The 9,775-nt window shown below is 36.5% G+C and overlaps 1 protein-coding gene and 1 pseudogene across 1 annotated transcript in view; one reads left to right on the forward strand and one right to left on the reverse strand.

Annotated features, from left to right (window-relative positions):
• The window catches only part of LOC126753785 (lachesin-like), a 521,130-nt pseudogene extending 511,361 nt beyond the window's left edge, over positions 1 to 9,769 (reverse strand).
• The window catches only part of LOC126753770 (opioid-binding protein/cell adhesion molecule homolog), a 301,684-nt gene that overhangs the window by 112,407 nt on the left and 179,502 nt on the right, over positions 1 to 9,775 (forward strand). The gene's annotated exons all lie outside the window — the stretch shown is intronic.

The following is a 9,775-nucleotide window of genomic DNA, read 5'->3' on the forward strand; positions in this document are numbered from 1 at the left end:
TATTTTACAAAGAAGCTGATGCATGCTCCTTATCTGTTCTTCGCCGCCGTGTTTGAATAGCTCGGCCGGCAATCCATCGGCCCCCGCCGCTTTGTTGTTCTTCAGGCGGGTAATTGCTATTCGAACTTCTTCATGGTCGGGCAATGGGACGTCTGTTCCATCGTCATCGATTGGGGAATCGGGTTCGCCTTCTCCTGGCGTTGTGCATTCTCTGCCATTCAGCAGGCTGGAGAAGTGTTCCCTCCATAATTTAAGTATGCTCTGGGCATTGGTCACTAGATCACCTTTGGGGGTTCTACAAGAGTATGCTCCGGTCTTGAAACCTTCTGTAAGCCGCCGCAGTTTTTTCGTAGAATTTTCGAGCATTACCCCTGTCAAGCCTCGGCCTCTTTCTTTTTCTGTCTGCATATGCGTCTCGCTTCCCTCTTTAATTCTCGGTATCTATCCCATCCCGCACGTGTTGTGGTCGATCGTAACGTTGCGAGGTAGGCAGCCTGTTTTTTCTCCGCTGCGGCGCGGCACTCCTCGTCGTACCAGTTGTTCTTTTGCACTTTCCGAAAACCAAGGGTTTCGGATGCAGCTGTACGTAAGGAGTTTGAGATGCCGTCCCACAGTTCCCTTATACCGAATTGTTGATGAGTGCTCTCAGAGAGCAGGAGTGCAAGCCGAGTAGAAAATCGTTCGGCAGTCTGTTGTGATTGCAGCTTTTCGACGTCGAACCTTCCTTGTGTTTGTTGGCCTGCGTTTTTTGCTGCACAGAGGCGGGTGCGAATCTTGGCTGCAACAAGATAGTGGTCCGAGTCGATGTTAGGACCTCGGAGCGCACGCACATCTAAAACACTGGAGACGTGTCTTCCGTCTATCACAGCATGATCGATCTGGTTGGTAGTTTTTCGATCCGGAGACAGCCAGGTAGCTTGATGAATTTTTTTGTGCTGGAATCTAGTACTACAGATAACCATATTTCGGGCCCCGGCGAAGTCGATCAGCCTCAACCCATTTGGGGATGTTTCCTCGTGGAGGCTGAATTTACCGACCGTAGTGCCAAAGATACCTTCTTTGCCCACCCTGGCGTTAAAGTCGCCAAGCACGATTTTGACATCGTGGCGGGGGCATCTCTCTCATAAGCGCGTTCCAAGCGCTCATAGAAGGCATCTTTGGTCACATCGTCCTTCTCATCCGTCGGAGCGTGGGCGCAGATCAGCGATATGTTGAAGAACCTCGCTTTGATGCAGATTGTGGCTAGACGTTCATTCACCGGAGTGAATGATAGTACTCGGCGACGGAGTCTCTCTCCCACCACGAATCCCACACCAAACTTGCGCTCCTTTATATGGCCACTGTAGTAAATGTCACAAGGACCTACTCGTCTCTGTCCTTGTCCCGTCCATCGCATTTCTTGGACGGCGGTGATGTCAGCCTTTATTTTCACGAGGACATCAACCAGCTGGGCAGCGGCACCTTCCCAATTAAGGGACCGGACATTCCAGGTGCATGCCCTGATATCGTTGTCCTTATTTCGTTTGCCATGGTCGTCATCAAAAGAGGGGTTTCTCATCCGAGGCTGTTTGTCGTTTTTCATTGGGGTAGGCTTTTTACGTGGCGGGTCCCAAACCCAGCGCACAACCCTTGTAGGGAATGTTTCGCCTTCTCACTTTAGCTCGCCTTCGAACGGATGTTCTTAGGCTACCCAGAGGATACTTGGTCAAAGGTCGGAAGTCGTGAGCTGCTTGAGTCATATGTAAAAGAATCGTTTCTGGCCACTCCCAAGTGAATGGCGATCAGAGAACTTTCCTCACTTGCGTGAACTTCTACACATGACCCCATCCTCCATTATAGGTATTAAGTCACTGCCTAATAATATGTCGATTTGTGATGGGATATGACAGTTGGGATCTGCTAATTTGAGATGTGAGCATTTTTCCCAGTGTATTTTATTTACTTCATAGCTTGGAAGCAAATTTGTAAGTTGCGGTAGAACGATGGCTTGTGCATCTATTCGTATATCCGCATATGGAGAAACTATGGTGATTGGGCATATTTTATTGGAATTTTGAATAATTCTTCCGCCCATTCCCGAAATTTGAAAATTGGAATGTTTTATTGTCAATTTTAGCCGATTTTGAACCTTTGATGATATAAAGGATCTTTGAGAGCCTTGATCTATTAACGCTCTTAGTTTGAAAAAATCACCTTTATGTTCAATGGGATGAACGCAGTGGGTAAAAGAATTTTGCTTTCATTTTCTGAATGAAGCGCTTGAATTTTTGCTGCTTTAGAGCAACATGGTTGTTCTTCCCTTTTTTCGGGATTTGAAGTTTCGGGATTACTTGATGTAGTTGTAGCGACTAACCCCATGGTTTTTTGAAATGGATTTTTCTTCACATTTTGAAAATTGGTAACATGAAGCATTGAGTGATGTCTTCGTTGACAGTATACACAATTGAATTTGCTTTCACAGTCTTTTGTCATATGAGAACTCGACAGACAGTTTATGCAAAGTTTGTGTTGACGGACCAGATTGTTTTTATCTGAAACGGATAATTTTTTGAATCTCTCGCAAGATCTTAATTTATGACCTCCCTTACAGAGTTCACACAATGATTGCCATTGACTACTTTGATTTGACACGAATGTGTGACTTTTATTAACGTGTCTATTACATTGTATGTTATTACTGGCTTGGGGTTTGAACAAGTTTTTACTTGAGTCAAGTGATGACTTTTTGGCTTTATAGTTTTTTTGTCTATTCGCTCAGCTATCTCGTATTGAGCAGTGAGGAATGTTTTCATCTGTTGCCAGGTGGGCATTATTTTCCTTTCCACTAGAGATTGTTCCCATCGTAGTAACGCAGCATCAGGCAGTGTTTCTGTGCAAAAGGTTACTATCATAGGGTCCCACGATTCTGTGGAGATTTTTTGTGTTTTAAACACTGATAAACAATTGGTCACTGTGGAGTGTAAGTTTTGAAATTCCTGGCTAGTTTCTTATTGGATTTTTGGCAAATGCAATAAAGTTTTTATTGGGTTTTCTATCATAACCCTTTCATTTTCGTACCTTTCGACAAGTGCTTCCCAAGCCAGTTTAAAATTTTCGTCATTTAAAGCGAATTGCTTGACGATACTGCCCGCTTCCCCTTTTGTTTTATACCTGAGATGGTATAACTTTTGTGCTTGTGAAAGTTTAGGATGGTTTATATAAACGGCAGTGAACATGTCCCGGAAGGACGGCCATTGGTCATAACATCCATTAAAAACTTCAGTATCACAAGCTGGTACTTTTAGATACATGCCTTTATCTAGGTCTTCTTTTTGTGTTGTAACTACTCTGGGAGGGGGAGTAGTGGCTCTACTTGGCCTTACTAAACTTATTTGTTCAGTTATCATTCCCTTTGTTAACTCGTACTGATCACGGCAGTTATCACACTTAGCAGTTGCCGAAGCTTTTGCGTTTTCTGGGAGTTCCGCGTCGTCAGTATCTAGTACTGTATCGTACGCTGCCAGAAGGCGTGCCCATAGATTGTTAACACTTTCTAATTTTATATTTAAAACTGATTCCGTGAGGTCAGTAGTAGGGGAAGCTTGAAAACGTGTGCAATATCTTATAAAGCTATCACTTTCATTGATAAATTTCGATATTGTCTGATCTTTTGATCTCTTTTGCTTTGTACCGTGCTTAGAGCGTGTAGCTTCTGCAGGTGTGCTTTGTTTATCGTCGTCAGCCATTTTTGAAATGGTAAAAAACTGGCCTGACTTAGATTCTTTTGAATCTGTGCTCATTTAGAATAAATAAGAATTTAAAATTAAAATTTGATGATATATATATGATAAGCCGAAAACTCTTTTAAGTAAATAAGAGTTGTTATTCCCGTAAATTTACTAAAATACGCGTTAATCGTTTTTGTTAACCGCACTATTGTATTTGAGTAGTTGCGATTTTATATATATTTTTATATATTTTCTATTACGGATTTATCCGTATGTCCTTGTATATAAGTACTCCCAAAGGCGGTATACGAAGTCAATAACCTTTGTACATATATGTGCACGCTATGTGCATATGATATGCTAAATTGGTTGGTATTTAGTCCCGCTTGTTTTTGTAATTGTATTGTTAAATAATATTTGCCTATACTGGCTTAGAGTATGTACTATATAAGTATGTACTAATATATTTATCGTTAATAAAATTTTATTATTTATTTATTTTTTTTTTTTTTTTGTTAAAATTCCGCTTATTGTTTATAATTAAGCTATTATCGCATCTTCTAATAATTTAAGATTTATTATTGTTTTTAATTTTTTGGATATACCCCCTAAATCAGGGTATGTACATATATTATTATTAGGCTTGTATTACCGCGTAGGCAAAAAGAATACCGAATATATGTATACAGTATGTATATCATATATACATATATGTATGTACTTATATTTGCGCGATCAGAATATAGCGAGAAAAGAAAATGTGCAATGTGCAGGTCATTAGCCTCTGCACTTGCGGATTAGCAAGTATATGCTTCAATATATTAATATTAAATTGAATGTTTGTTGCAGTTATGTATTTAAAAGTATGATTTGAGTATATGCATATGTAAATATGTATGTTTGTATTTATTCTCGCTTTAACATTGGAAATTTTGCTTTTTATACCTTTTGGTGGTTTTCTGTTGTAGTGGGTGTGTTTGTATACACAAGGGTAAGCTTAGAAGGCAGTAAATGATTTCCTTTTGTATTTATAAAAATATATGGATGATATATTTTTTCAACTGTATTTTGTTCCCGTTTAGAAATTGATCAAACGGATTATAAACATAGGTTTTATATTTGATAAAACCGTATGATATCATACATATTTACATATGTTCATAAAAAATGGAAATGACTTACTTTGTCTCGCCTCAAGGGAGTTTTGGGAGAATACAGTACATATATTTATATAATTTTGGGGATATTATCCGCTTTCGTTTCCCGTTTCCTCCTTTGTAGAGTATGTATGTATGTATTACCTAATAATTATATCGCACCCGATTTATTTGTTAATTTTGGTATTTTTATAGTTAGAGCGCGCCCGATTAATGTTTTACTTTTTGGTATAAATTTTTATGAATTTTTAATGTTTATATTTATTATTATTATTTTTTTTCAGCAATGTATTCTTCTTGTTTGGTTTTCTTTTTGTTTTTATATTTTTGTTGTTTTATATATGTTACCTACTTGCACTGGACAACACTTAAAAATTTTTTTGTAAAATTTGGTTTCTTTATTTTATTTATTTATGTTTTCACAAAAGAAAATTATCCGTACATTTTTATTATATTTGCAATGTTTTATATGTGTGGCCTAGATGTAGTAATTCATGTTTGTGAATTTTTTATTTTTTAAATATATACGTATTGGTTAGCTTTTTGCACAGCACTTTTATTTATTTGTTTAATATTTTTGTCTTTTTATATATGCACTTTTGTAGCACAGTATATTATATATATGTGTATATGTATGAATAATACTATATTTTCTTTTGTTTGGTCACTGCACTTGCTGCTAGCCAAAACCGGTTTTTGGCATATATGTTCTTTGTTGTTTGTTTTTTTATTTGTTTTTGTCACTTGTTATTTATTACCTTTTCGTTTTTTATAGCTGCACTTTTTCACACGTTAAATTTTTATTAATTTTTGTTTTCAAATCTTAATTTTATTGACTTTATTTAGCCATAGTGGCTTTCTTTATGGCTCGAAGGACCATGTATGTATATTAAACTCACCTTTTAGGCCACACACACGTTTCGTTAATAGAAAACGCACCAATTCCAAAGATCGTTACAAACTTTTATTTTCTGCGAAATTTACTTCACAATTATTATAATAAAATGGGTTTTACTGAACTGAAGTATTGGATAGTTTAACAACGTTAAATTATGTTATATGAATATAAACTGATCATTATATATATCGTAGGTATTAAGTTAAATATATATTAGATATATACACTCGGATAAGCGGATCGGAACCGGGATGATGCGGAAAGCGAAGATGCTGGTTGCTCGACGTCGTATCGACAAAAGGTGCGCGAGATCCTTTCTCTCGCGTGATGAGGTGCATGGTTGATTCGGTGTGGTGAATTGATGCAGATGTGATGCGACGTCGCTACTCATTTAGCCATATGCTATAACAGACTCTATTGTTGTTGTTGTTGCTGACATGACGTCAAGTTAACAACTGCTAATAAGTGCAGAGTCATTTGTAGATGTAAAAGGTCGAAAAAGTCTTGTCATATTCCTAATTAAATTTCAACATATATTTTTTATGTTTATATTGACTTTTTATGAACCAACTGCCACTACAGACATTATTCCATCAATCTAAAACGTTTCTGGTTTCTCAGCGAACCTGCGGCAAGTAGTTTGCACAGGCTTCTCTTGAAGCAAACTTTACTCCATTAAGGGAGTTCTGCACTGACCGAAGAAAATGGTAGCCCGATGGTGCAAGGTCAGGGCTATATAGTGGGTGCATCAAAACTTCCCGGCTCTCCCAGTTTTTGCCGAGCCATCAAAGGCACGTGTAGTCTAGCGTTGTCTTGATGGAAGACGAAGCCTTTTCTGTTGATCAGTTCTTCCCGTTTTTATACAAAAATTTCAAAATATAGCGAATTTCTTCATTACTTTCACTAATTTTTGAAGAACTGTAACTTTTTTTCAACTTCCCAAATTTAATTTTTTTTTGCTTAAATGATGCTTAAAATCTTACCTTTCCAACGTTATATAGCATGACACAATGTGATTGGTAGCACTGGAGATATACGACTCCAATGCTAATACAAAATACGAAAAGACTACAAAATATTTATTTATCAAACTGTGCATTTTTTATGTGATTAGCCTTAATCATGTCTACAAATGATTTATTTGTTTTTTTTTTTTATTTATGTGTTTCTGTAGGTATTTGATGCATACCTAAGCCTGTATGTATGTTTCTGTGAATTTTTTTTACTAGTTCACTTGTCAGACGGGATGTAAATGTCAGTAAGCACCGTGTTATCTTTTCTTCTTTGCAAGTTTGTATTGTTGTTTTTCTCTCTCCATTTTCGATATTTAACATATATATAACTTGGCTTTACGGTAGAATTCCAATAAGCTTTGCTATGAAAATGCTGATAACTACATGCTCTCACTGACAGCCGTTTTGTAGTAGGTCTGAATGGTGTAACCACGACCCCAAAGTAGTGCTTTGTATGTTATGGTATCAGATGGGAATGCGATATTATATATTTTTCACGTTTATTACACTGAACATTTCGATTTGCCACAAATGTTGCTTCAACGTTAAACAAAATCCTTTTTGCATCTGATTGTGATTGGTGATAAAAAATTAAATCATAACGACAACTCTGCACAAAGCCAAATATTCAGGACGCCAAGGGAATGTTCTGTATTTGATTGGATCAGATGTTAGATAAGTTAAGAGATGCTATAATCAGGATTTCATTTTTTAATGGTTATAATTTTTCTATGTAGAAAATTATTAAGTTTTATTTTCCCGCTTGAACTTTCACTTTTGCACTTATAGACAAGTCAGTAGTGAATTATTTATAATTTTTATTGGGTAGTCGAAAAAGTCTTTTCGTATTTTGTCAATAGATGTTGTTGCAGTCCTATATTTTCAGTACCAATCACATTGTGTCCACATGATCTTGAAAACATGAGATTTTAAGCCTCATTTAATAAAAAGAAATTAACTTGGGAAAGTTGAAAAAAAGTTACAGCTGTTCAAAATAGAGTGAAAATAATGAAGAAATTCGCTAAATTTTGAAATTTTTGTATAAAAAAACGATGAATGCGGCGAAAACCACCAATGAAATTTGTGAAGTTTATGGAGACGATGCTGTATCAGATCGTGTAGCGCGAAACTATTTTTTCGACTACCCGATAGGATACATTGCGAGATGCAGATTACTTAAGGCATTTATTGAAAAATTTTCGATTTTATTTGCTGGAACTAATTAAGGCAGCCATATTCTCTCTTACCGGAATTAATATTATATACTATTTTAATTTATAATACCATAGTAGCTTTAAAAATATATAACTGAACAATATAAAATAGTCTTATGTCTATGCACTTATAGTTAATTAATTCTCATAGACTTGTATCTCAAGCAATAAGCACACCAAACTGCCGATGTAGGTGAATTTTCATGGTTGTTCTTGAATAACTTTTGATGTTCTTCGCATTAGAATCGAAAGTTTTGTCTAATTACGGCACCACTATTTATAAATGTTGGTCTTGCGTATAGCTTTCCAAAATGAGATTGTAAAATTAATGAATACAATGAAAACAAGTAAGGAAGTCCTAAGTTCGGGTGTCACCGAACATTTTATACTCTCGCATGATAAAGTGATAACCGAGATTTCATTATCCGTCATTATCCGTATTTGTGTACAGTTTTATTCCGCTATCATCATTGGTTCCTAATGTATATATTATACAGAGAAGGCATCAGATGGATTTCAAAATAACGTTATATTGGAAGAAGGCGTGGTTGTTAACCGATTTCACCCATATTTCGTACATTTCATCAGGAAGTTAAGAAAATATTATACACTGAATTTCATTGACATCGGTCTAGTAGCTCCTGAGATATGCTTCTTGGTCCATAAGTGGGCGGCGCCACGCCCATTTTCAATTTTTAAAAAAAGCCTGGGGGCAGCTTCCTTCTGCCACTTCTTCCGTAAAATTTAGTGTTTCTGACGTTTTTTGTTAGTCGGTTAACGCACTTTTAGTGATTTTCAACATAACCTTTGTATGGGAGGTGGGCGTGTTTATTATCCGATTTCTTCCATTTTTGAACTTTATATGGAAATGCCTGAAGGGAACGTTCTATAGAGTTTAGTTGACATAGCTATAGTAGTTTCCGAGATATGTACAAAAAACTTAGTGGGGCGGGGCAACGCCCACTTTTCCAAAAAAACTACGTACAAATATGCTCCTCCCTAATGCGATCCTTTGTGCTAAATTTCACTTCATATCTTTATTTATGGCTTAGTTATAACACTTTATAGGTTTTCAGTTTCCAAAATTTTGTGGGCGTGGCAGTGGGCCGAATTTGCCCATCTTCGAACTTAACCTTCTTATGGAGCGAAGGAATACGTGTACCAAGTTTCATCATGATATGCACGGACGGACGGACAGACAGACATCCGGATTTCAACTCTACTCGTCACCCTGATCACTTTGGTATACATAACCCTATATCTGACTCTTTTGGTTTTAGGACTTACAAACAACCGTTATGTGAACAAAATTATAATACTCTCCTTAGCAACTTTGTTGCGAGAGTATAAAAATATTAATAAATAAGCCTGTGACGGTGAATCTCTAGATGCGCCTTGAAAAAAAGTGGTGAACATTACAACTCGTTACCGGATCATCTGAGACAAAAAAATTGATATGCGTTTTAAAGGTTATGTATTTCTGGAGGATATGGAGTTTTTTTCCGTTTTTTTCTATATTTTATTAACAAATTAACCGCGATTTTTTGAGCTAGAATCGCGCTTTTTACTTTCAAGTGCTGCAAAAAATAGAAAAAAAGCTCTTATCTCTTATATCGTCGGCTATTGGAGTTTTTTTGGGCTTCCGAATGTACTACGTACTAGAACCTAACCTATGCTAATATGGATACTAAATTAGAGAAGACTTTATAAATAGAGTTTGTAAAAAATTTATAATTTTAGGTGTAGAGAAACTAATTTACCAAAATGATGAGCGATGTGATCGCGC

Source organism: Bactrocera neohumeralis, chromosome 3 (genome assembly GCF_024586455.1).
Source record: "Bactrocera neohumeralis isolate Rockhampton chromosome 3, APGP_CSIRO_Bneo_wtdbg2-racon-allhic-juicebox.fasta_v2, whole genome shotgun sequence".
In the NCBI taxonomy this organism is placed as follows: domain Eukaryota; kingdom Metazoa; phylum Arthropoda; class Insecta; order Diptera; family Tephritidae; genus Bactrocera; species Bactrocera neohumeralis.